Source organism: Camelus bactrianus, chromosome 2 (assembly GCF_048773025.1).
Source record: "Camelus bactrianus isolate YW-2024 breed Bactrian camel chromosome 2, ASM4877302v1, whole genome shotgun sequence".
Lineage (NCBI taxonomy): Eukaryota > Metazoa > Chordata > Mammalia > Artiodactyla > Camelidae > Camelus > Camelus bactrianus.
Window position 1 is genome coordinate 15,756,175 of NC_133540.1, and position 27,110 is coordinate 15,783,284.

The 27,110-nt window shown below is 40.7% G+C and overlaps 1 protein-coding gene across 2 annotated transcripts in view; it reads left to right on the top strand.

Annotated features, from left to right (window-relative positions):
• Positions 1-27,110, top strand: part of LOC141579566 (uncharacterized) — a 145,890-nt gene that overhangs the window by 98,934 nt on the left and 19,846 nt on the right. For both annotated transcript variants that reach the window (XM_074376182.1, XM_074376190.1), the window contains 2 exons: positions 3,861-4,046; positions 6,527-6,747. The gene's annotated coding sequence lies outside the window, so the exon portion shown is untranslated. The remainder of the gene's footprint in view (positions 1-3,860; positions 4,047-6,526; positions 6,748-27,110) is intronic.

Here is a 27,110-nt window from a genome sequence, read left to right on the forward strand (position 1 = left end):
TTGTGTGCTGTTAGATAGTCTATGATCCACAGAACAAAGACCTGGCTGGTCTGGTGGTCTGCTTTGTAATTCACATGTCTAAAAATGTATCTTGCTCCCCTCACCCCATGACTAAAGATACACTAATCCTTTGTACTCATTGTGTATTCTACAATCTCTGCTTCATACTGTCTTTCCCGAAGTTCCTATTACTATCACACAAATGTTAATGAATTTTTCCTTTGATTATACACAATAAATAAGGGTGCAATTGAGAGGCTCGTGGAGTTGGCTCCCTACTCCTTCTCGATTTATTGACTTTTTCCACAGAGACTTGAATAATCATTCCATGTCGGTAAGACATCTGCCAGCCAACCCACAGTTCCAGGTGAGAAGGATGCAGGTTTATCTCTCCTACCCGATGGAGAGAGAGGAGAGAATTGAGATATGCTCCCCCATGGTCCCTTCCTGTCCCACGGCCACTGCAGTTCACCTGCAGCCTTCTGGCCTCTGCTCAGAGGGCCTCTGTCCCAGGACTGACTGCAGCATTTTCTTCCCTTGTCAACATTTCCTGTGCCTTTAAGAAGTTGGTCTCTTCTCTGCAATTCAACCCTGGCAGATGTGATGGTGGTCAGCGTGCTGGTGGGCAGTCCTTTGGGGACTCCCAGGAGACATGCTGATTCTCCTGAGTCTCTCAATCGGGGTTACAGAACAGTCGAGCACCTAAGGAAGCCCATTCACGTGAGGTCAACAGAGCATTTTATCACTTTCATTTTATTTTTAAATTTTCAGTGGAGAAATTATTTGTAGCAAACTGTTCCAGATATTCGGCCGCCTGCTTTCCTCACCACCATTTCCTTGTTGGCTCTGGTGCTTGTTTTAAGAACCAGGTTTCTTCTCTGGTCATTTGTAGCAGCTGGGCTTGCCGAATCCTTGATCTGCATTTGAAGCAGAATGCTTCTTCCTGATGTGAAACAGATTTTCCTATTTCTGAATAATTCGTGTACACTCAGCAACTGTTTCAAGTGAAATGCTCTTGTCCAATTTCGGTTAACTCACATTTGCTGATCTCCTACTTTCATGCTGAGGGCAGTTTCTTCTTCCTCTAATAAAAGTTAGCAATTTGCATTTACTAGGGAAGGTACTGGCCCGAGGTGCTTTTTTTCTTACCAGTTTTAATACAATTCACCCATTTAAATATACAGTCGTTTTTACTCTATGCCCAGAATTGTGCATCCCATTTAATCTTAGAATATTTTCATTCCCCCAAGAGGAAGCCCCGTATGCATAAGCAGTCATTCCCATCTTCCCCATCCTCCCCCAGCCCCAAGGAGCCACTCTTCTCTCTCTGTGGATTTGCCTGTGCTGGACATTTCATTTAAATCGAGTCACTTCATGTAAGTGGAACCGTCTATTGTGACTGACTTATTTCACACTGAGTAACGTTATCAAAGTTTGTCCACGTTGTGGCCTGGGTCAGTACTCTATGCTTTGCTATTGCTGAATAATATTCCACTGTATGGTTGGGCCCCACTGTTTACCCATTCATCAGGTGATAGGCAATTGGGTTGTTTCTGCTTTTTGGCTGTGATGAGTAGTGTCGCCATGAATATTCCTGTAGGAGTTTTTATGTGGACATTTGTTTTCAGTTCTCTTACGTCTGTGCCCAGACAGCAGAGTTGCTGGGTCATTCAGAAACCAAATGTTCAACTCTCTGAGGACCTGCCAGGCTGTTTTCCAAAGTGGCCACGCTGTGTTACGTCCTCACCAGCAAGGGCTGCGTGCTCCGCTTCCTCTGTGTCCTTATTAGTGATTGTTACACTTTTTTTTTATTATAACCTATTGTTGTGAGTGTGAAGCGGTTTCTCCTAGTGATTTTGACTTGATTTCCCTTACAGCTAAAGATATTGAACATCGTTTCTTTGTGCTTATTGGCCATTTGTATATTTTCCTTGAAAAATACCATTTCAGATCCTTTATTCAACTTTTAATTGAGTTGCCTTTTTATTGTTGAGTTGTAGGAGGTACTTTTTTTTTTTTTATAGATACAAATTCCTTATCAGATAAATGATTTGAAAAAAATTTTTCCTGTGTGTTGTTTTTCCACTTTCTGGATGGTGCCCTTTGAAGCAAAGTTTTAAATTTTGATGAACTCCAATTTATCTCTGTTTTCTTTGTTCCTTGTGCTTTTGGGGTATTATTTAAAATCTGAGGTATTTTATTTAAAATTTTATATATAAAATAACTTAATTCGTAGGACCGTTCTAGGAGATGGGTGCGGTTGTTGTCCCCAGTGTATGGATAGAAGACTGAGATGCAGAAAATTTCTCTGAAATATCAGTTTCACAGCTACCCAGTGCTGTGGGAGTTCAGACACTCATGTTTGTCCCAAACATCTGTGATCCTCACCACCATGCTCCACTACTGCCTGGAATCGTTAATGAAAACGTCTTTCCTTTTTTGATTCCTTGTTAGGATGTTTTCTCATTGGGGACCTCATCTCCTCATTTTCCTTTCGGATATCAGTGTAGATTTATTTTAGGTCTCATGTAGGCGGAAGCATTTCTATCAGTTAACTTCTTTATTACTCACTCTCCAGTGATGATTTTTGCTAGTTGACCTAATCAAGTCATGCTTAATTCTTTCCTTCTCATGACACTAAAAACAGTCATGACTTACAGAATGCTAAAAGCAGAAAGTACTTGATTGATTTTATTTTGCTACCCAATCAAACCAATCAAATAAAAACCCGCTGTTGACACAGATTATAAGCCCTCCAGGATAGGGTCACTGTCTTCCTTGTGTTTCATTTATTTGGTCACAGTGTCTGGATAGTGCCTTGCGGTTCAGCAGTTTTGTTAGGAAACGGTGCTCGTGAATCATTGTAAGGACAGAATTTTGACAACAGACTGTGTTGTTCATTTCACAAGGGAAAAGATAATATAGAAATACTGCTCAGATCTATTTTAAAATTAAGCTTGGAATTTTGAGAACAATTCAAGAAACCATACAAAGATTTTTCACTAATTTTAGATCTATCTTAAACACATTATGGTTACATAGCAGAGTAACTTATCAAGTAGATTTGACAAGAGGAGTGTATTATTGATTTTTTGTTTTAGTTGAAATATTCTATCTGGGATAAAGTAATCAGTGCCTATAAATGAACAAATATGTTTGTATTTCTATGCAACATGGGAGCAGACTTCATATGTTTCTATATAATATATATGACTGTGTGTTTAATCTGTCTGTCAGTGTTTTTATAGTTTTTCAGCAATGTTGTAACATTAGAATTCTAAGAAATTCACTCCCGATACTACTGCAGTTTGTACTGTGTATCCTGTCTTATGTATGGGATTCCACTGTCCCCTAAGTGAGGAATTTCCTCTCCTATTGAGTTAGAAGCAGATTTAAAGGAACTGTGATTTCTAGGCGTTTGCTCTCCATGTGTTTGCACTTGGGTGTCAATCACAATTTTCCCTTTCTTGAGTTTTCATTGTTCAATTAGAATTTTTGAAAATAACTATTAATATGTTTCACTAGTCTCCCTAGAAACTTGATGTTTTTGTGCTTTTCAGTTTTCAATTTATGAAAATTGTAAATGCACACTTGTTTTTAAGTAGTCCTTTTTCACTAGATATTTACCTCTTTATAGTTAAAATAATTTTTTCCCAATGAATGAATCACTGTGCATGTTTTACAAGATACCTTACTTTTTATTTTTCTTATTCTAACAGGTATATTCATTGCAGAGAATTTTGAAAATAAGGATAAACCCAGTAATAACTTAAAAATGGCCTCTAATCTCACCTGGAGATACAGTTGTAAGGTTTGAAATTGAGAATTACAAGTCCTCTCATTTTTTTCTTTTTTTCAAGTACGTTTTGGTTACTGAGTCCCTCGAATTCCCATATGAATAGTAGCAGCAGCTAGTCAGTTACTGCAGAGGAGCCCGCTGGGATTGTGATCGAGACCACGTTGAGTATACAGATCGCTCTGGGGAGCACTGCCATCCCAAGAGCGTTGTCATCTGATCCAGGAATGTGCGTGGTGTGTCTGTCCAGGTATTTAGGTCTTCTTTAATTTTTTTCAACAATGCGTAGAGTTTACATAGTATTATTTTACCTTATTTTTTTGCCTTTATACTGAGTACAAGTGTGCAAGGTACCAGTATCAGAATTGTATTATAGCCCCGCCACTTGCTGCCACCATGGACGCTGCACTCTTGCTTTGCCCTGTGTAAAATCTTGCACAAAATAGGACCTAAGTAACTCTCTCTTGAATGAATGATTATATGATAGCTGGATGATGCTGGAGAGTCCTTGTGATGATGTCTTTTTCCCAGGCTTTCCCCTCTTCTTAACTATGCCTTTTCTCTTCCTTTCCTCCAGCCTGGGTTTCAGCCTGCCTGTGGCATTGATTTTCCCTGAGTGTGGACTCTTCCTTTAACTAGTTCACGATAATGTTTCATGCGGGCTATGAAAACTTGCTAGATGTCAAGAAATAGCAAATTCATTGCATGCTAGTATTTTTAGTCTGTGGTATTATATTATCCATTGAAATTAAATCAGGCTGACCCCCTGAGCCCTCCCCTGAGCTCTTTTCTCCTTCCTACGGGTGATACTTCTCTGGTTGCTGTCTGTGCCCTTCTCCCAGACTTGGTTTTGGAGTTGAGTAAGTCACCATCAGTGGAGCTCTCTCTTTAAAGATGAAGAGAACATTTGATTTGCTCCTTCTCCCTGGTTGGGGACTGGATGAGATGAGGTAACAGATAAAGAATGGAGCCCCATCTCATTCTGACCCCCGCTCTTTCCGTTCCTTTCTCCAGGGGAAAAGAGTACAATTAAAAATATAAAGATTGTGAGCTAATGAGATAGACAAGACAACCGAATATTTGTTAAATATCCTTTCATGCCGGAAACAAATGTATTATACACACAAAAAGCACACAAATCACGGTAGTACTGCGGTTACAAAAGTGGGTCCGAGTTCGAGTCCTGCTCTGGAGTGACCAGTCCTGTGAGATGGAGAACTGGTAGGTCGGCTTAGCCTCTCCCGGACTTGTTTTCTGTCCTGCAGAGATGGGGCTCGCTAGGCGTCCCTCTCCCGTAGAGGTGCTGTGGGGTGTAAATGGCGCGCGTGGGCAGCCCGAGCACAGCTGCTCATTCCTCGTAAGGGCAGGATAGCATCGCTTTTGCGGTGACAGCTTTATGACCGTCCCGTGTAGACTCTTAGTGCTCCGAAGGGATGCCTTGTGGTTTGGAGATGGGATTCTCACTTCTGTAAATACCCAAGGATTGTGTTATTGGGCCGTGCTGATTTGAATCTATTCTTTAGAAAGTACATATTGTAGATATATTTTTCAAGCATGCATGCTTTTTTCTTTTATTATTTATAGTTCTACCCTCTCATCTCTTGGTGTGACTTTTCATGGAATCCAGGAAACAGTCCTAAGCCACCTGCCTCTTCACACTTCTCCGTGGTGGTTTTCTTCCCTGACTAGAAGAGGGTTCTGCATAGGAAATTTTCTTTGTTCCCCTTTTCTTGGAGTCACTCTGTCTGCCCAACTCTCACCTGTCCATCTGTCCATTTCTCTACCCACTGATTCTTCTGACTTGTTCCAAAAAGCATTTCAGGCAGCTTACAGAAGAACAGATACCAAATAAACAGGTGAGAAAATGGGGCCAAGTTCAGTCAGTGAGGCTAGGAGGCGAGCCTGTGTGAGAGTTGCAGGCGTGAGACACACGCCTCAGCCCTGTGACTTATAAGATCGACAGCAACAGTGTGCCTGAGGCTCCCAGCAAACACAGGGATACAGGGTTTGTGGGAGATGCTCACTGGCTGTGAAATAAATAAGTGGCTTAGGAGATGCCCAGCCTTTCCAGCTACTAAGGCTTAGGAGAATATTTTGAGTTTCTTCCAAAATCAGAGTATTGCATCTTTTCTTTTTTCAGAGTTCTATGTATAGTTGGTTACATTCTATACCTGGAAATTTCTCCAAAACTGCTTCCCACGTGAGTCCCATGGCTCGGGAATGGGGTGGTTCTGCTCATTGACGGGTGTAGGCCAGAAACAGAAAACTACAGCCTCAAAGGAGCCTGGGATATGTCAGTTATGTTTTGTCAGTGCTGTAGATTTCAGAAAACGCTTTCACCGTTTCTCTCCATCTGAGGTGGCAGCGTGCTCTCTTAGCAGCATCAGGAGCTCAGGGCCACGGGATGGTGGCGGCTGACTGCACTGCTATCAAGACAGCTGTGCCAGTCACTGCAGGCGTGGTGATTTTACATAGTGCATTTCATGTTCTTTAATAGGTTTCAACAGGTAGTTAATTAACTGAGTTTATTAACATTTAAGAAATATGATGCTTTGTTGAAAAGACAGTTATAGGCAGAATGTAAGTTGTGAACACTTGAAAAACGGTTTCATTACTGAAATTTTAGTAGGGAAGATTTAGTTTATCTTATTTACACCTCTCTTCAAAAGTAACAAAGAAACAAGACAGAAAAAGCAGAGGATGATTTCTGTTCTTCCTCTCGGCTTGCAGGTGCCCTCACCTCCAGTGGCATCCATCCAGACACCAGCACTGACACTGGCCGTGCTCAGAACTGCCTCAGCCCTGAAGACACAACTGACAAATAGAAGGGGGCTACGCCCTATGACAGCAGATGCTCTCACTTTGTGGGTCATTATGTAACTGCGCGGTGTTATTCAGGATCGCCCGTTCTACACTGTGTGACGCTGCTGCCGTGTCTCCTAGTTATTTCTGTAAGTACTAGTGTAATTTTTTCAATGTGTGGTACTAGACATCTAAAAATGCTTTTTTCAGATGAAAAATAATGTGTATTTAATATAAGTCTGAAAAAAGGGACAAAAGTTTCTATCCTGGTCCCACTACTCAGAGATAATAATTAACACTTTAACATCTATTTTCTGTTCTTTTCATCAGTGTGTATTACGTCTGTCATAAAAACCAGCGAGCACTCTGTGCCTGTTTACTGTGTGGAGACCTCCATTTTCCATTCGGCTTATTACACATTTTTCTACAGTATTCTCTCTCCCCTGGCATGATTTTTAATGACCAGTATAGCATTCTGTCTTGTGGAGGCATCGTCCATTTTACTTCGGACTTAAATAAACTTTTAAATTCCAAGTATATTTAACTGAAATACTGAAAAGAGAACTGTGGTGGTACCGAAAGGCCCCTACATCCCTTCCCCTTTTTTTCCTGAGAGTAAAAACTGCTGACAATGTGGTGTATATATTTCATGACCTTTATGCCTGTCATATATATATACACATACATACATGTATATGAGAAATCTATGTATATGTGTGTGTGTATATGCTTTATTGAAAAATAAGGCCATACTGTATGTTTTGTGCAGCTCGGTTTATTCACTGAGGTGTATATCATAGACGTCCTCCCACTCCAGACTCACCCGGTCCTTTCAGATAGAGTAGAGGGGTCTCCTGATGTGCAGTAGATTTGGTCTCTTGTGTAAGGACACCTTTGGTGGGAGAGTACTGTGGACAAGGCCTTGGACCACGCCAAAACGCCTGCCCCTTAGTGCCCACAGCTCGCCTTGATTTACCGCATCATTGTCTTGATGGTGGATACTTAAGTTTTCTCCATTTTCCACTGTCAGAAAGGGTGTTTGACTGGCGTCCTTCTTGTACAAACATTCCTGTGATCTTGTATGAGTATTCCTTTAGTTAAGGTTTCTGGGAATTTAGTCCCTGGATGTGACAATTACATACATCACAGGCTCCTTTCAAGTGACTCTAGAAATTCCTTCTCCTGCGGGGAATGAAAAGATGTAGAATAACTTATGTAACCAATTCTCTATCGCTGGATATGATTTCACTTCAGCTTTTCTTCCCACCATTGTAAAAAGTGCTGTGTAAATGCTCTGATGAGTACATCTTTTTGAACTGATTTTTTTTCTAAACGAAACGATTCCTAAAATGGAGTTCAGTCTGTGTGTACACACATTTTTCAGAGTTTACATATCCATTGACACGTCGTCCTCCAAAAAGATCGCTCAGTTTGTTCTCTCAAAGATGGACACTACCTAGAATATTTTTTAAAAACATTTGCCAATATGATGAGCAAAATTGCTTTTTCATTGTTTTAGTTTGCACTTGATGACCAGTGAGGTATTGAGCATTTTTTACTCATTAGCCATCTGACTTTTAAAAGGTGAATCATCCCTTTTGTCCTTTGCACACATTTAAGTGAGGGAGCTTCTTGTTGCTTTGTGACAGCTCTTTGTATGTTATGAACATTAACCCCTTGTCTTCATTAACATGTATCACAGAGCTTTTTCTTTTCATTTCTTGCCTTTCATTTTGTTCAGTAGGTTTATTTTTGTTGTGGCCGAAAATAATCTTAAGACAGTAAATGTCTTCTTTTTGGGTTTTATCCTTGATAGTATTCTTAGAAATACTTTCTTATAATGGTATATATCTCCTCTGTAGGATTTTTTAATCTCTATGATGGAGATGATAATACTACTTGTTATAGTGAGGAGAAGTTGAATTACTATGAGCAAAGTGTTGTATTTGCTGTTATTACTACTTTCTAATATTTACATCACTATCTGTAATTTTTCTTGTGGTCATTATGACTGGAATAGAATTTGTTTTTTCCAGGTGATTCTCTGATTGCCCCAAGACAATTATTGAATTCATACTTTGCTCTTTGATTTGAAATCCCACCTGTACAAAATATTTATGTACACTAGAGTCTCTTTTTGAGCTCATGGTTTATTTCTGTCAGTCTTACTTTCTTACTCCAGTGCTATATCTTACATATTGTAAAAATTTATTTAATATATGACAGTGTGATTTTTTATTCTTTTTTCCATCCCCAATTTTCTTGTCTAGTATTATGACTTTATTATTCCTGAAGAGTTCCAAAATATTTTGCTCAAATTAAAAAAAAACAGATAAGAGCTGTCATGGGATTTTTAAGTAAGTTTTGAATTATCTTTAGGAGAACGTTCATCTTTACAAAACTGCTTTCCTCCATACAATATGTTGATGTCTCTGCATTCACACTTCTTACTTTACCCCTCAGTACAGTCCTGTGTTTCTCCATGTACAACATGGGCATTGTTTTTGAGTTTATTCCAGATTATTGTTGATGTTTTTGTTAATTTTGTAAGTGAGAATTTTTGCTATTATATTTTTTAACTGTTAAAACTGACACCTAGGAAGGCAGATTCAATTTGTAAATACTCACTTTTTAAATTGTCATTTAAAATTGTAAGTATAAAGTACTTGTTACAGAATACATTCTTTTCTGTTTTTAAATATTTGTTTCCAAGATTCTCAAAATGGTCATAGCTAAGTAGTATAGGTGGGGAGACAGATGGAGAGAGGTAGTGTGGCTCATGTACAAACTGTGAGCACTTTCATGGCTGCCTTTATGCTGGAAAAGCCACTGAAGAGCCCAGGTAAGACCAGGGGTGGCTTTGTACGCACTTGAAAGCCAGCTTTCCTGTCTGTATGGAGAAGCCTGGTGAGTGAGGCAGGTATATGATCAAGGTCGAATGGAGGTTATTGGCTGCACAGAGCACTGTGTCTGTGAGAACAGAAGACCATCGCCATGGGAAATGCTTGGTGCCAGGAACAATGCAGGGAGCTGGGAAGCCTGTCTGTTAAGGATTTTCCAGCCCTGGGAGTGGGAAGATCAGACTCTCCATTCAGATCTGAGTTTGAATTCATCCTCTTTAGTTTACTGGTCCTCTGACTTTTCTCAAGTTATACATCCTCTTTGAACTCCTGTTTTCTTGTCTCTCAAAACAGGAGAATTACGGCCTGCTGCTAGAGTGTTTGATCAGGGTAAATAATTTGTTTCTATAAGATGCCATGTACACTCACAATCTCAGTGAGAAATGGGCTGTCGCCTCTTCTTCTGCAACTCAGTGCTTGACGAGTCATGGGGGAAAATCAGTCCCTAATTTGTGTGTGATGCAAGTAGGAACAAAATTAAAGTCTTGCCTTTCCCTAGTAGTATTCTTACTCCTTTGCTTCATTTACTTCTTTCCTCCTTTCCTTTCCCCTTTCCCCTCCTCCATCAAAAGATCCTGGGACTCTCTCAGAACACTAGATTCAAGTTACTTTAAAGGTTGGCTCATCCTCATGAAATGACAGTAACATAAAAAAAATCTGTACACATCCCAGAATGCATTGTATTTGATTTACACACACACACACGTGCACACACACACACACACAATCAGGCTACCTCCCACTTGCAGAGGGAGAAGGAACACTTTTTCTGAGTTTTCATTCACTGAGCGTGAGAACAAATTCTCTTACGCAGACTTTCACCAGCCTTCGTGCATGTTGTTTTTAATTGGATTTCTGCTTTTTGGCCATAGATATAGTATCCTAATAGAAGAGAGAAAGTGAAGACATAGACATTCTGCTGAGATATTGGTGTCATCATATTTGAGTTGGAAATGGCTTAAGACAGCATAGAGTCATAAATTTTTATGGGTGAGAATCCATGATGGTGTAACTTGGACAAGAACCTGGGTCTTCTGCCATCTTGTCCATGTGGGTGAAGAGGCAACTGGGTGGGGGATGGCAGGGATCTTTCTTGCTTGAGTTCCATGGTCTTGCTAGTTTTCATTGCTCAGCTGCCTTTAGTTTATGTCCATGAGGCCTCTCATGGGAAGGTCACTCTCTCCTGATAGATTGTTTCTTATCAGCAAAAAGCTCTGGACCCACTCATATTTCCCAGAGTTTTCTGCTGACCTGCTGACACTTTATATAAATGAGACCTAAGAAACTACTGAATATAAAATCCTTATTGTTATCGTTTGCCCTCGAGTTCCATAGGAATGGGGTGCTGTCTCAGGCTGTCTAAAGCTAGATCTGAACAAAGACAGGGTGATAGGCTGTGCTGCTGGACCTCCACAGTCGAAGGGGATTTCCACCTTAGTTTTTAGAATCAGGCAGATGAGTTCAAATATTGCCTTTACCAGTAATTATCTTTGTGACTTGGGGGAGAAACTGTACTTTTTTGTGTCCAATTTTCTTTGTAAATAAGTTCAGTATTTATTTTAAGGTTTCTGTTTTAGAATTGAAAGAGCTAATTCCCTCATTTATACCTAAAATAGTGATCGCGTGGTTCTATGCTGGTGCCTTGGAGGTTGATTACTCTGGGACTCGGCAGTGAGAATGGGGGTGGTGGACCCCTGGATAATAGAGCTTATATTCCAGAATATGCTTGTAAAAGACTGGATGTGCAGTGGATTTTTAGTAAATATCCACTCCTTTCCTACTCTGCTTTGATTGTGTATATATCTTTATACTAATATATGAACAATTTTTATTGCAATTTAAATATCTTTGTAGTATTTACAATATGTAGCTATAAAAAATAGGTGAAATAAAATGATTTGACTTTTATTTTCTTTTCAATAAGCAAAACAAAATAAAATAGAAAAGAACAAAGTTTTGAAGGAGAAGAAATAATTTTATTTCCATGGAATCAATTCCGTATAATAGGTTTTTTGGTCGTGTTGTTAAACAGCATATAAAATTGATTGGTTGTGACATACTGGAAATGAGGAAACAGTGGAGACATACTACCTCTAATGCAGTTATTTATTTACCAAGTCCAAACTCGTTCTGCTTGCTGCATGACAGGCCAATAAATCGGGAGATGAGCTTTTGGAGTAAGGAATAGTGACTTTATTTGGAAAGCTGGCAGACTCAGAAGATGGCATACTGATATCCAGGAGAACTCTCTTCCCCAAGTCAGAATTCAGTCTCCTTTTATACTAAAAAGTGGTGGGGGTGTGGTTGGTTGTTGCAAACTTCTTGCTGTACGAATTGATTTCCTTGGAATCCTTTGTTCTTGCAGCTGTCCATGTGGGTCAAATCATGGCACCCCTGTAAAACCTCAAAAAAACAAAGTTTATTCTTTATTTTGCAACTTGCCATCTCTACGTAAGTGTAGAAGAGCTAACATCCTTAAAGATCAGAGCCCGCAGAATAGGCCCTCCTGGATATTTCAGGCTAAAGGCAACTTTCTTTTACAAAAGGTGCAGAGATAACAAGTCTTAGCCTAGAAAACAGGGTACAGGTTTAAAGACAAACGAACACACCTAACATGGAGTCAAATTTGTTCTTTTCTATTACAATTTCTTTTCCCACCTCATAGATAATTTTAGTAAGAAACATGAGCAATTTTTTTTACTTTTGCTTCTTAATAACGGATAAGTGGCCCAACTAAAGTTTTGTGAACTGGGATGCTGTGCGGGCATAGGGGTCACAGCAAATTCTTGTTGGGGGTGGTCGACCCTGCAACATGTCTGATGCCCTGTGAGTGTTGGTGAGAGTCCCCCTAACCAGGGGCTCTCTTCAGGAACCACCATGTGGGCATTGACCTCTGGAGACTTCTTTTTCAGCTGTAGGAAATTTTTTTAGATGCTGTGATGAAAAAATCACTCCAGCTGGGGATAATCAGGAAATAAAGGAAGGGGAAAAGGGCTTGGAGTAGTGTAGAAGAGAAGGACAGAAGATCAGGGAGCCTGGGGGCTTGGGGGCGGGGCCTCGGGAGAGAGAGTAGCAGAGGTGGGGAGGGGCCCGGCTCCAGAACCAGCTCCTGCACATTTCCCTGCACCCAAGCCTCACAGCTTTTAATTGGGCCCAAGACTCTTTCCTGTCTGGATGTCACCCTGGGCAGAACGTTGAGAATCGAAGGTAAGGGGTGGGCAGCACTCACCTAGGGGGTCACTGAGGACTTTGGTCAAGTCCACAGTGCCTTTTCTAGTCATGTGTCTTCACCTGTTCTTTATCTCAGGATCTGAGAAGCAGGAGCAAGGAACTCAGGGAGAGATCCAGGAAGACATCTGACTCTGTTAAGAGACGACAGTCACAGCGACACGGGGAGCGAGGACACTTGCAGCAAAGTAAAATGACTTCACAACTATTGCATCAGAGCTGCAGGTGTGAGAGAGCCTAAGCCTGTCTCAGAGTGCAGGGGACAGGAGGAAAGGAATGGTAAAATTAACACTGACATTTGAAATTTTGTTAAATAGCCTGCTAATATTAATTGTATCAAATGAATATATGCAGGTGTATTTCTATGATCATTTATAGTTACACACAACCCCACCAGCCCCTCTTTCTCCCATCGGGGATGGGCTTTCTCAAGCACAGTGCCCCTCCTGGTTGAGTGGGCCACGCTGCGGGTCCTCGCCTGGGGCCAGGCTGCTGCAGGACACTGAGTCCCCTAGGCACGGCCTGGGAGAAATGACAGGAACATCTCTGCTCATAACTGAGAGCCTCCATTTCCCCCTGCAGTGTAAGAATGCCGCTGACTCAGTTAGAAGCATGCATCCAACCCGTCCTTCCGTGTCATCACCATCTAGAATCGGTGCCTGAATCTTCTGAATTTCTCCAGAATGTGGTTTAAAATCACCTTCGACAATTGAGTGTGTGTCCTCTTAAAAGTGGAGGAATTGCTGCCGTTTCCCTGGAACTTACTCACCACTAGTCCATCTGATTTTTCTGTGCTAGGATTCAGTATGGCATGCTAAAAATTCTGCAGTCAGATCTTGAAACACTGATGAAGAGGATTATTTATTTTATTTCTTTATATGATAGTGTTTTACTTTCAAAATTCAGAGTTTTCGGTTCTTTCAAAAAATTTTTGGGGGGTTGGAGAAACAACTTTGCTCTTACCATCTCTGTGACCTGTTGCTTTGTGCCTCTCACCTGTCTTCTGTCACTTGTGAGGTGGTTCCATTTGTGACCCTGTCAGGGTTGTTCATGTTATAAAACATATAGTCTGTTAAAGTACAGTCCCTTTTACTCCGAAGACATTCCACAAATACTCCTTAAATCTGGGTGTGGTTTTAAGAAGACAGAATCATTAGAACATGTACTTGCAGGTTGCTAGTGCAAAATCCCCAAATCAATAGTCTAGCTCAACATCTAAAATCTTTCTAATCTACCTTGGGTTTGTATGGATAAGTGAAGCAGTTTGCTAAGAACTCAAGACCAGGGTTAGAATACAGGCTGGTGTAGTTCAGCAGGTCCTCCCAAGCTGATGCTCTGCCAGAGGGAGGGGCCGAGGGGAGAGGGCGTGTCCTGCCCTCCCTGAGCTGACAATTTGATGGCAAAGATCTTTACCAGGTGAAGAACTGGGAGTTTCTTCTAAGAAGAGTGGGTTTGAAAAGAGTCCTAAAACCGCGGGAGTGACACAATCCCTTTTGTCTCAAGTACGTGAGAGCGGCTGTGGGGACACTTGGGAGACTCGTGAGTCCAGATGTGCAGTGTTGGTGGCTTCCACTTGAGCGGTGGGACGGTCAGTTGGTAAAAGCGAACAGATTGAAGGCATGTTTAGATGGTAAAAATGAAAGGATGAATGCTGTCTGTGAAGGTAGGATGGAGGAAGGCCCAGGTTTCTGGGTGGATTAATGAGGTAAGTGATGGTCCTGCTGTGCTCTGAGGAGGGAAAGCTGCAGAGGGAGCTCTGGGGGAAAACTGATGAGTTCAGCTGTGGGTGAAGTGAAAGGCTGTTAGATGTGTGGACTGGGAGATCTGGTGAGAGCAGGTACTGAGTAGGAGGAGGGGAGAGAGACCTTCAAATCATTTTGTCTTGTGAACATACAAATAAGTATGAGTAATGACACACAACACCTCTATATTCTGGATTAAAACCCAGTAACATTTTGCTACATTGACTGCTGAGGTTCTTAATTATTTTTTAATAGAAATTAAAAAAATAGAAACAAAATAGTGAAGTTAATGAACATCTTAGAGTTGATGTGTGTCCTTGTATGTATTTTGATACCTCATTTGTTTATAACCATAATCTACAAAAAGTTAGCTTGTTTAGCATAAGAGTTAAACAGATGGACGTGAAACACACTGTTGGGGGTTGAGGCTGATCACCTTGGGCAAACTATGTCGCCTCTCTGTCCCTTAGTTGCTTCTTCTGTGACTGCCTCCAGGCCCCTCATCACAGCTCATTTTCTAGACTAGATGTTGGGAGGGAGGCTGCTGAAGTGACTAAGAAGTGGTAACTGCTTGGGATACTGAAGAGAGAGACAAAAACAGATTAAAGCCGAGAAACTGAGTGCAAATACCCTCAAAAAAGGAAAAAAAAATCACACAGTGTTTTGAGCCACTTAGCGTAAGGGAAACAAAATCACGTGAACCCAATTTTCTTGAGCATATGAGTATAGTGGGTGGAAGAGTGTCATCAGAAAAGTGTTGAGAAAAGGCCTTTTGGTTTCCCTTGACGTTTGCAGTAAGGATGGGAGCTGAAGCGAAAACCCACTGTTCACTGTGGAAGGTGCTCTTTTTTGCAAAACTGACCAAAGGTTGGAGACAAGTCATCAGCGGTGATGGCAAATGAAGAGACTTCTGGATTGGGTGGGGAACTTGCTGTGACTTCCAGGTGGCCTGCTGGCTGGGGGCTGTGAGGTGGGCAGTAGGTTTGCAGGGTGACCCGGGCATAATTCCTGGCTCTGAGGCTGCTGGTCTGACTAGCAGACCTGAGCACCCGCAGACCTAATGGGGCAGCTCGGGATGTGGCCTGGGACACCTGCCATTCTGAGGGCAAGAAGAGGGCTCCCATGAGGGGGTGTCCCTGCGGAGAGTGGAAAAGTCCTCCTGCAGGGGAAGAAGTGCCTCTGAGCATGGGGAAGGATGCACAGGCAAGACCAGCCTGAGCATGGAGGTTTTGGGAAGCCGGAAGTCATAAAGTGGCCCAAGCAGCCTTGTTCCTGCGAGATTGGAAGGAAAAGATGCTGAAAAGGCAGGCTAGGGTCAGACCGTGTTGTGGGTTATGAGTGACAGTAAAGGACTGGTCAGGCAGGCACGAGAGAACCCTGTGGGCGTCCCAGCTGGGGCATCACGCCAGAGGGAGGAGCAGAGGTATGGACTTTGCCACTTATTAGCTGTGTGACTTTGAGCAATATCACCCCACCCCTCTCTATATATATCTTCATCTGTAAAGTGACACAGCTCGTGTCATCAGAAGGCTTAGTTTAGCTCTGATCCTTTTGTCCAGTCCTGTCAGTGCTGCCCTGCAAGGTTCTGCAGCAGCTGCTCTTACCCTGAGAAGGGAGGGCGTAGAGGGACATTGTAGTGCCCGAGGGCAGGAAGGGGTTGCTTTAAAAGCAGACATGTAGCCGCCTGCAGCTGCAGGCCTGCAGGCAGTTTGGTTGATGGTCCTGGAGAGGACTTTGGAGGCCATAGCATCATCTTAAAACTTGTTTTCCCTTGGGGACCGGATTTGCCTTTGCAGATTAATGTTGAAGATTTGGGCTTCTGGCAAAGCTGTTTTCAGAGATGAGTATATACATAACATATAGTATAAAATAAAATGCTTTTATTTAATCTGTGGGACTTTGTAGCTGTTTGGAGCAGTTCTGTTGGCCTGGTCTCCACGGAGGACACTAGGGGTCAGCAGAGCGTGCGGGAGGGCAGGCCGACCGCTGTGCTTCTGCGGGGGTTTCTCCCCAGCATGGAGCTCTGTTAAGTTGAATCTTCTCTGAGTTTGGTTGCCAAGCGTGCAGACAGCAAATTAATGAGTTCTGGTGGGATTGTATAATGACAGGAAGAAAGAGGAAACCGTAGTTTTTCGGGACTAGAACATGCTTTTGGTTCCTGATTCAGTGTGTTCCATTACAGAATTGATGAGTTGTGTCTATTCTGGGACTTCATTGAAATAATCGTTCAGCCTAAAATTTAAGAGTTATGTTTTATTTGGCGGGAGGGCTCGAGCCTGGATGACAGCCTCTCAGATCTCTGAGGGACTGCTCCCAAGAGGTAGGGGAGGAGCTTGGATAAATAGGAGCTTTACAACAAAGACCAGGTACTTGGAACTATAAAAGATTGCTTGTTATCTAAAGAAAGCCAGATATCTCAAGTTCAAGTATTTAGTGCTTTTCTATGTATGGGATGAAGCAAATATATGGGTTATTGATTTCATTCCTTTGGCAAGCACCTAGCTATCTAGGGACAGTATCCTGTCCTTTCTTATTCTGAGTCTGCTCAGAGGGCACCACTGTGAGTGGCTGAAAGGCTGGGTTTCAGGCATATACTCGCTGGGGTGTGGCAGCAGCTGCTGAGGGCTTGGTCTCAGCATTCTTTGTTTACTGACATGGTTGCAGTATTTTCACTCACATTGTAGTATTTTCATTCACAGTGCTCCCCCTTGGTCCTAAATTCGACCTATATTTTGAGAGACATTTCATGACCAATTTTGTCCCACGGTGCTAGGATGGCTCATTCCTATTTCAGGTGAAGAATTTTCTGAGCTGCCATTCAAGGTGTTAGGTTTTTTTTCAGGGCCTGTTGATACTAAAAGTTTTCTGGATCGCCTGTCTTACTAGTCTATTATGATCCAGGAAATGTTTGCCCTTCGTTGCTCATTACCATACCTAGAATCACACTATTACATTTATTTTATGCAGGGTTAAAAATTTTATCTATTTCTTCAGGATGTTTAGCCATCATCAATCTTGTAGGCCTAGTTACACGTTGGGAAATGTAACAGACAACAATTTAATAAAATAGAGATCATATAACTAATATAGCTAGTAACGTTTTAAAGTCACGAGTAAGAATTTAATAGTAGAGAAGTTGTATATTTGGGTTAAAATTTTGCTTGTATTTCTGATTGAGTTTGAGTGATCTTATGAGAAAGTTCATATTTATGGTCAGGCTCCGAGCAGGTATTAATTGGCCAGGTGAGTTCTCCCACGTTGTAAGATCAACAGTGGCCTAAACAGAACTATAAATTATTTTTAGAATAACGTTTCTGAGGGCTATCTAGTTAGAGCCTTGGAGTAGGGAAACCCACCAAGGTAACACAGAAGTACTAGACATAGGTAATTTACCATAAACTTAACAATTGGAGTAGTTCATAATCAAAGGTAGGAGAAATTGTCAAAGTAATTGGTATACAAGCCTGGTCCGTTGTCTTGGGTCAGCTGTCGAGCTCAGATGTCGTCTTCTTCTCATCCTGGCCTGGTAGCTTTTTCACCATTTTGGCATTGTTTTCAGGTGAGCAAGTGCTCTATAGGCCAGTGCACTGAAGGGGCTGTTTCTGATAGGAAATGAATCCGAAATTCCGTTTCCTTCAGCTTTTGTTTGTATGGTCTAGTTAAGAGTACTTGATAAAAGGTCTTTCCATTCAGGTTGGAGACAGTTCTTTAAGTCATGCCTGTTCCAGTATGTATAATCCCCTGGCTTAGGTCATGGAGCATTGGAAATTTACACAAGGATAGATTACTGAGCTTCGGAAACAAACCTAGAGTATCCTTTTCATAATTAAATTAAACTGTACAGCAATATGACATAAAAGCAAGGAATGATCTGGGAAGTGTCTTAGTAAATATAGACCTCAATTAACAAAACTAGAACTTAATATCCAGTAAAATATAATATTTTTTCTCTCTAAAATTACCCTCATTTTTCTCAAATAAAGCCAAATCAAGATTAATTTCTTTAGAAGTCGTCTGATTATTTGATCATATAGGCTTTTTTAAATTGACTGTGTTGGAAATTTTAATAAGGAGTCTCAGGGTAGAATGTTAATAAGATTTGCTAAGGCCTGGAAAGCCACGTCAATGGCTTGTCATTGATTTCTGCCTTACAGATTTAGGTAAATTTTTTTCTCTTTAAAATTCTTAAAATACCTTTAGATTCTTATATCTGTTAGGAGATGATCTTCCTCATTTGTCTGATTGAGCCATTGGGGACCTAAGAGTTTTTAGTCTCTTGAAGGATCAGATAGGGAGAAAAGATAACTGTATCAAGTCTGCTTACATAGGTATAATTTATCAAATTTCTGTGATTTACAACTAGCTTAAAAGGAAGAGTTTATGTCTGGGAAACAGGTTAAAAGCCAGTAGTAGTACAAACAACATCAAAAATTATAACCATATTCATCAGTTTACTTAGTCCCACATAACTAATTCTTTTAATCAGAGTTTTCATTAGATATTTAAAATTTCTTACCCAGTTTAGTTCAGTGCTATAGTTTGACATTTATTAGAAATCAGTAAATCTCCTTGAAGAGACAGCATTTTCAAAATCATTAGATGAAAACAATTAAAAGTCTATAAAAGACAAAGATTTAAAAGCATGCTTAAACACCGTTATAGTATAATCGATAAAGAAACCTGGTCACTATACCCAGAATTATCACTGGTAACATTTCAGATATACCAGAATTTTAGGGAGACCATATAATTACTAGAATATCTATATTAATAATATTTTCTCATACAATATAACCTTAGAAGATTTATTATTCATTTGACAATATCATGTTATTTAACATGCCAATTGAAACTTACTGTTTTAAAATCTCTCTTTGGGATGTTTCAGGGGCCATCTGTAACTTCCCAAACTTAACTGGAGATTAAAAGAACTTTAATTAGAAATTGATATCTGGGGATCTTTTTAAAAGATTTCAGAACACTTGGTCAGATAAACATATAGGTCACTGTAAAGCAGTACTTATTCATTAACAAGAAAATACGTCAAACGTAAAGGCAGAACAGATCAGTTAAGTGGTATAAGAAGGTTTACAATCTGTTGCTGAAGGTGGATTAACATTTCAAAAAACATGTTTCCTCTTAACAGCGAGAAAACCAAATCTAGTCTTGTACCAACTTACTTCTAAGATTCATTTACTTTGCCCAAGTTGATTCTAAATTTAGCCAATTCCGACAACGTACGAAACTCTTTCCTTAGGGTACCTCTTCCACAAGCCTTCCACAGCTTTCTATTCTCATATTAGTGTGTCCCTTATTTTCTCTTCCATTCAGAAATAACCAGCTTCAGGACAAAGTCACTATTTTTCATTAACAAAATATAATTCCATTCTTATATCTTCCTTTACACATTTATCTTACTTTCCTAGGATACTGAGATCATTCCCTTAAAAATAGAGTCTATTTCAGGGTGGCACCAACCATTTATTAATATATCTAAACACCTTTAGTTTCTCTGTAAGAGTAAGTTAAATGTTAAGTAATTCATATTTCAATCTTATTTTATCTGAAAATGGCATAGCTATTAAATAAAATCCTATCATTTAACTTAATTTAGCACAACTCTAGAATTTAAAGATACCAAACATTTAGAGATTATGTTAAGCATACATTTTAAAAATATATTTTAAAAATTTACCCAAAGCTCTCATCTCATTTGCATTTAATTTACTTAAAATTTTACCACACCACATTACTGTTATTTTTTTCTTGACAAATCTTCACCAGATATAACAGAATCTTATTTGACTTTCATTAAACCTAGGTACAGTAAAGGTATTATACTTAATATTGATGACTTTAAAGATGTCTATATTAATTAGAACATACTTAAACTAAACAATATCAAATATTATCTTAATATTGAATTTTTCCAGTTCACGTGATGCTGAAAGTCAATTTGTTCAGTTTTTATTTTAAAAATACTTAATTTGTAAGCTCTTATTTTTTACATCAATTAAGCAGAGCTCTTTGACTTTGATTTTTTTTTTAGCTGTATAAATATCTCACATCTGTAATGTGTACGCAGGTTTATAAACAGACAAAAGCTAGAGATCTCATAGCTTCACTTTAAAAGTTACTTATAAGATAGGTATAATAATAGTTCTAGTAAGCTGAATTTGCTTGCTCAAATCACTAAGGCTTACTATTTATGAAACAGATATTTAAGATTTCTTGACAAAGTCTGAAGGACCCGTCAGAGTTCTGAGTTCTAAAATGCCAAAAATTTCTTGGCCCTAAGTTTTATCTCATTGAGCTAATTAGGCTCAGTCCTAGGTCACTGTTTCTGTATTTACATTTCTGGTCTGCAAGACAAAGACACACGCTTCCAGTTCCCCAGAGAACTGCTCTGTCACCCAGACCCAATTGTATCTCCTTATTTGGCATTTTTTTTATCAATCAGGAGAGCTGTAAACAAAGAATTCAATGTTTTAAAACTTTAAGGTTTACTTTATCATGTCTTCCAAAGCTTGCATAAGGTATTTAGTGATGTCTCTTTTCCTTGAGTTATAAGTTAAACCCAGGGTAAACCTCTTATTATTTTTTTTTATTAGCCACTGTATATTAGTTTTTAGTTCTACGTTATATTGGATGGCTCATGTAACTCTATTGGTTTCCTTTACTTTGTTCAATTAATATTTTCTGAGGGACAGATATGTGCCCAGCCTTATAATACCAAGAAGGGGAAGCGTTTTTCCATTGAAACAGATCTATCCCACAACATAATTAAGCAAAAGGTTTATATAAAGACCATTTAAATATACCAATTTTATAAACTTTTATCTCAAATTTTTTAAATCTTATACCTTTAATTTTTATATTTATTAGGTTTAATGAATAATTTTTATTTCTAGAAGGATTGCCAGAAACTTTTTTGTTGTTGTTTGTCATTGTATCTAATTTTATAGAAAAGTCTCTAGGATGCCCAAGTTTCAGCCAAAGTGCTTAGGTCCTACTCAATTTTTAATTTGATTAATTGGTCTGTTGTCCCAATCATTAATCAAGTATATCAGTCTATATATACATATATTTTAAACTGTGGCAAATAAAATGGACTTGTTTGAACTTTAATGTTGGGGGAAAGTAGGTGATCTCTTTGGCCCTTTTTTTTAACTTTACTAGTGTAGTATCAAAACCTTGTATCTATTCCAAAAATGTCCATTTTATTTATCTCATTCAAAATAACCATATAAAAATATTTATCCATTTGGGATAAGCCCTTATCTTTTTTTTTCCGAAATTTTTACAATCCTTTTTCCAGTTATTCAATTTAATTACCAATAATTATTCTAAGTTTTTATTAACATCTCTAGAACCATTTATTGGAAAGGAAAAACACAAATGTAGCTTTTCAAAAGAGTTTTTTTTTTTTTAACTAAGTTCTTAGGTTAACAATTAGATATATTTTTCTATCTTTAAACTTGATTTTAATAGGTACCAATTAAACAGCTGTTTATAATGAGATCTCTTTCAACTTTCACAAATTTAAAAGTTTTTCCAAATTAAAGGATCCATCATATTACCATCAATTTATATATATATATATATAGTGATTTTAAATGAATAAGATGAAGAGGCTTTTCCACATGAGAGTGGGGGTGTTGCCTAAATAAAATTCAAAGCTTTACTCTCCAAAAGCTAAAGGCCTTTGTGGTCCAGGCTGATGCAACAAAGTTTAAAATGGCAAAATATCTGAAAATTGGTACAAACAAAGAATTGCTTAGAATCCAATTTATTTACGTGGCCACCATATGTACGCAATACTTGTACCTTTTGTATGGCAGAGTCCAAGGTTTCCTTTAAAAAGAAAGTAAACATACATATACATACATAAACACACTTAAAAGACCCAGAGAAAGATAAAACGTTTACATTTCAAGGACACAGGAAGAGAAATCCAAGTTCCCCCTAAAGTGGATTTTGTTATTATAAGTTCAGAATTCCAAAAAATGTTTCTATCAGGCCTGATTATTTACTTTCAGATTGAGATTTTCTTTTCTAATTCCCAATTAATGTTGTAAGTTTTATATGTACATAAACCTGGCTGGGGTATTAATTGGAGGCTGGCAATCTGTCATTTCTTTTTCTTTTCTTTTCTTTTTTTTTATTTTTTTTGAAAGTTCTATTCCCCATTGTAAGGTCGGGTTCTCAGAATAAATTTGCTAGTAAGATTTCCCGCAGGGACAACTCTATGGCATGAAGTCTTTGTCTCTACCACTCCTGCAAGATTCTCTGTCACCCGAGAAAGCTGTTACCAGCCAGGAGGATGGTCCCATTTATGGAGTTGAAAGGTTCCTCATAAGAGTTTTACTTTTATCCTGAAAAATTCAATGGATGTAACCAAATTGAGGAAAACATTAGACCAGCCTCTTACCTAACCACTCAGTCCTGAACCCAGTGTTTTCAACTTGGACCCACTCAGGACGTCTCCACTGGGTGAGTATTTTCCTAATAGGTTTCCACCAGCCCACTTCTGACGTCTCTTCAATGTGGGTATTTCCCGTTACCTTTCAACGAGGTCCCACCCAGTATGTCTCCACTGGGTGGGTAATTCCCCCCAGTCTCCTCCAACTGGAGGGCCAGGTACCTGGAAACACCGCCAAATAAAACTCAGGATTATCAACCAATATATGAGATCCGAGAACCAGGAGAGACTCACCCAAATTCATCTGGACTCCCCGAGGAGGCGGATGGTCACAAAGGGCCACTGCTGGTACAAAGGCCCCAGTTACTCGGAGAGTTCAGGTGGAGAAAGTCTGCTCTGGGTCCCTTCATGGTGTCAAAAACAGTTGACTGAAATACATGTGCCACCTAAAATTTAAGAGTTATGTTTTATTTGCGGGAGGACTCGAGCCGGGATGACAGCCTCTCAGATCTCTCTGAGGGACTGCTCCCAAGAGGTTTGGGATGAGCTAGGATATATAGGAGCTTTACAACAAAGACAAGCTTGTTGGAACAATAAAAGATTGCTTGTTATCTAAAGAAAGCCAGGTATCTCAAGTTCAATAATTTAGTGCTTTTCTATATATGGGAGGAAGAAAATGTTTTGGACTCACTGAATTCATTCTTTAGACAAGCACCTAGCTATCTAGGGCCAGTATCCTGTCCTTTCTTATACTGAGTCCCCTCAGAGGGCACCATTGTGAGTGGCTGCAGAGGCTGGGCTGCAGGCCTGTCCTCGCTGGGTGGTGGCGGCAGCCGCTGTTGACTTGGTTTCAGCATTCTTTGTTTACTGACATGGTTGCAGTATTTTCATTCAAATTGTAGTATTTTCGTTCATGGACTGATTATGGATAATCTGCAACCTTGGAAAGCAGCCGAGATGGAATTACTGCAGGTACCTTCTACTTTAATAAGCCGTGTGCAAACATAAACATGGAGGAAGCATACATTTGGATTTGGTGGTGTAGTGAAGGGTTTCTGCACATTACAGGAGAACGCAATGCAGAATTCCTTAAGTCCACCATTCTTTTCTGTAGTGGTTTCTGAGAACAGTTTATGGTAATTAACCAACATTGACAAATGGTGGCACACATTGCATTTAAGAGCTGGCCGACTGCACACTTAGGTATTGGACAGGTGGAATTCATAGGCAAGTGATCAGGTGGCTGGGAGAGAGTTGGAGACAAGGCCTGGGCCCAGAATCCGGTTTAAATCGCCATTTCCTCACCATAGGGCCTTGGACTAGAATGTAACCTCTCTTAACCTGTTGGTGAATCTGTGAAATGGGCATGATATTATTCGTTTCTTCCTGGGATTGTTGTAAGTTCTGAAGAGTATTGTAGCACACATGAAGCACTTAACACACTGGCATTTAGCAGTGTTCACTGTGTGCGGCCGCCCCGCTTCGCGTGTGTCAGAGCCGTAAAGGCAGCATTTGTCTGTTGAGGACGCACTGGTAGCCCCTTGGCTAGGTTATGAATTTGGTGATTTCCTTTAATCCTTGTAACTCTGTGTGCCATGGGCATTTATTTTCATGGACAGATGAGGAATCTCAGGGTAAAGAAGACTGTAATTTGCCCAAAGTCAGATCATAATTCTGGGTGCAGTGGCCTCGGTTCAGCATGTGCCCAAGGGCCTTCTGCCCTCTCCGTTCAGCACCAGAGCCAGATGTGGGGTCAGCTGTTTCCCAGCCCAGAATATCTGGCAGGCCGCAAGACACACTGGCCCTGCGCTGCTTGAGCAAAAACTCCGGGGGGAGGCTGTTATAAAAGGGATAAACATAAAAACAGATGACAGCAAACTGTGATCAGCTCTGAGAAGGAAAGGAACACACCTCGCAGTGCAGAGCTGCGAGCTTTCCCATCAGTGCTGCTCTGGGGGCGTTCATATTGGCTAAACAAACTCTGCTGCTGCACCAAGGCAGGAAGGCATGGAGCGTGTGGCCAGGTAGACAGGGCCTTGTTATCATACTCATTCCCCATTAAGCTGCAGCTGTCACGGGCAATTACCTAGTAAACAGTTGTCGGCAATAATCATCACGCACTTTTCTTGGTAGTTTTATTGGCCCCACCTTTGAGATGAGGTCATTGAAGCTGGGGAGTTTGCTGCATGCCCGTGATCACCTTGGAAATACCCCCACTGGTCTATCAACCTAGACTGGTGTGGCTATCATGTCCCAGCCCTGTGAATGGCATCGTGTTGCTTCTCCCAAGTGGCCCAAATGACTGACATTGATATTCTTAATTCGTAGGAAATGGTATGTGACAATAGGTGAAAAAGGTAGTAAGAAATTGTTTGGAAAACTAGAACAAAATCCAATTCTTCCCCAGCTGGGGAAGCGCACCCAGTGTCACCCACCCTACTCACTGCCTGTCACCTCCTCCTTGCTGACTCCACGTTCAGAAGCCACTCTGAGCCTTTGAAGAACATTTTGCCTCATGACACTGTTGAATAGGACCTGCTAACCCTCTGTCCCTGGTTAACCCTCTCTTCAAAGCCATTTAAATTTTTTGCAGGCTCCTCCGCTCAGATGTAAGAAAAGACTCTTTAAACTTCTTGATGCAGCTCCTTAATGAAGATCTTGTGAAGGAAACCTAGTCAAAACCTGGGAGGTATGCACACAGTGACTGCAAACTCAGCACTTTGTGATGTTCAGTATCAGATTTGTGGGTGACTCAGGAAAGGCTTTTTTAAGGTAACAAGGGGAAAGTGAATGGGCGCAGGATGTGTGAGACTGAAACATCTTGGTCCCAGCCAGCAAGGCACCTGCGTTCAGGATGGTGGGTGGGGAGTGCAGAGTTGTCACAAAGAAAGAAGTGGTGGGATGGGAGGGAGGACAGTTAGGTACTTAACTGGGGAGGGAAACAGTGGGTTGAACATTTCCTGGTTGAACAAGAGGACTGTGACATGATGTGCTTGTATTTTGGAGAGAAGGGTTTTGTGGGGACAGGCCTAGGGAGAACGCTCTCTGACTGGGGAGTCAGCACAACAGGGAAACACAGAGAACTGGGCAGACCCCAGGGCCCTTGCTGGGGAAGAGGCTGCCCGCCAATTCGAGCCCTGGGGGCTGCTTCTGTCCCTTAGCTGGGGCCTCAGAGCTCCCTTCACAACCCAGTCCTGTTGATACAAGAAAAAAAACGTGACGCATGAGAAGGGCTGTGTCTCAGGCTTTGGATGAGCCCCTGGGATGTGTCCCACCAGATTTTGTTCCTAGGCTTCATGCAGTAAAGAATTCAAGAGCAAGCCAGTGTTGAGTAAAGGTATATTTATTCAGAGAGATACATTGAAAGGCAAGAGAAACTTTACGAGTTGTGGGGGTTTGATGCTCAGATTAAAAGTAGGTACACACTCCACATAGTGTGGGCCTTCTCTGAAGAGGGAGAGAGAGTGGGGACCCCGAGGTGGTGTTTTGTTGCTCTTTTTTCTTGGGCTTGGTGGTTTCATATGCTAATAAGTAGAAGGATCAGCCTTAGGGCAAGGGGCTTGTATTCCCAGAGAGTTGACCATTTCCCACCCTTTGACCTTTTGTGGCTAGCCTTGGGACTGCCATGGTGCCTGGGGCATGTTATTCACCATGTTACTATTACAGTGGGTGCATAATGAAGCTCAAGATCTGCTAGAAGTTAAATCTCTTCATCCTGTGCCTCAAGGCCTATTGGGGGTTGAATCCTTCACCATTATGATGTTAATTGTTGTGGCCTTCCTTGAATGAATGTGCTCTGCCCCCTTCCATCCTATCTCACTGTGATGACACAGAGAGAACAAAGGCCGGGCCCTGCCTGTGCTCCTGCATTTAACAGAGGGAGGTGAGGTGTGGGCTTATGATGACTCTGAGTGGTGAGAAGGATGTTTCAGATTTTCCCACGTGAGACATGGGGACCTGCCAGCAGCCACTGCAGAACTATCTCACGGGCATCGTCGCTTGTGTTGTTATGGAAACAACAGGCCAGCCAAGAAACAAGCACCACACAGAGGGTTGGAGTACTGAGATTTTTTACCCCGGCGGGCTCAGAGGGGCTTCTGTTCCGAAGCTCTGAGCACCTCCAAGACCTGCACGTGAGGTTTTATAGGTTTAATTACAAGTATGGGGCTATTAGCCAATAAGGCTCCAACAACAAAAAGCAAGGAATCAGTACACTGAAT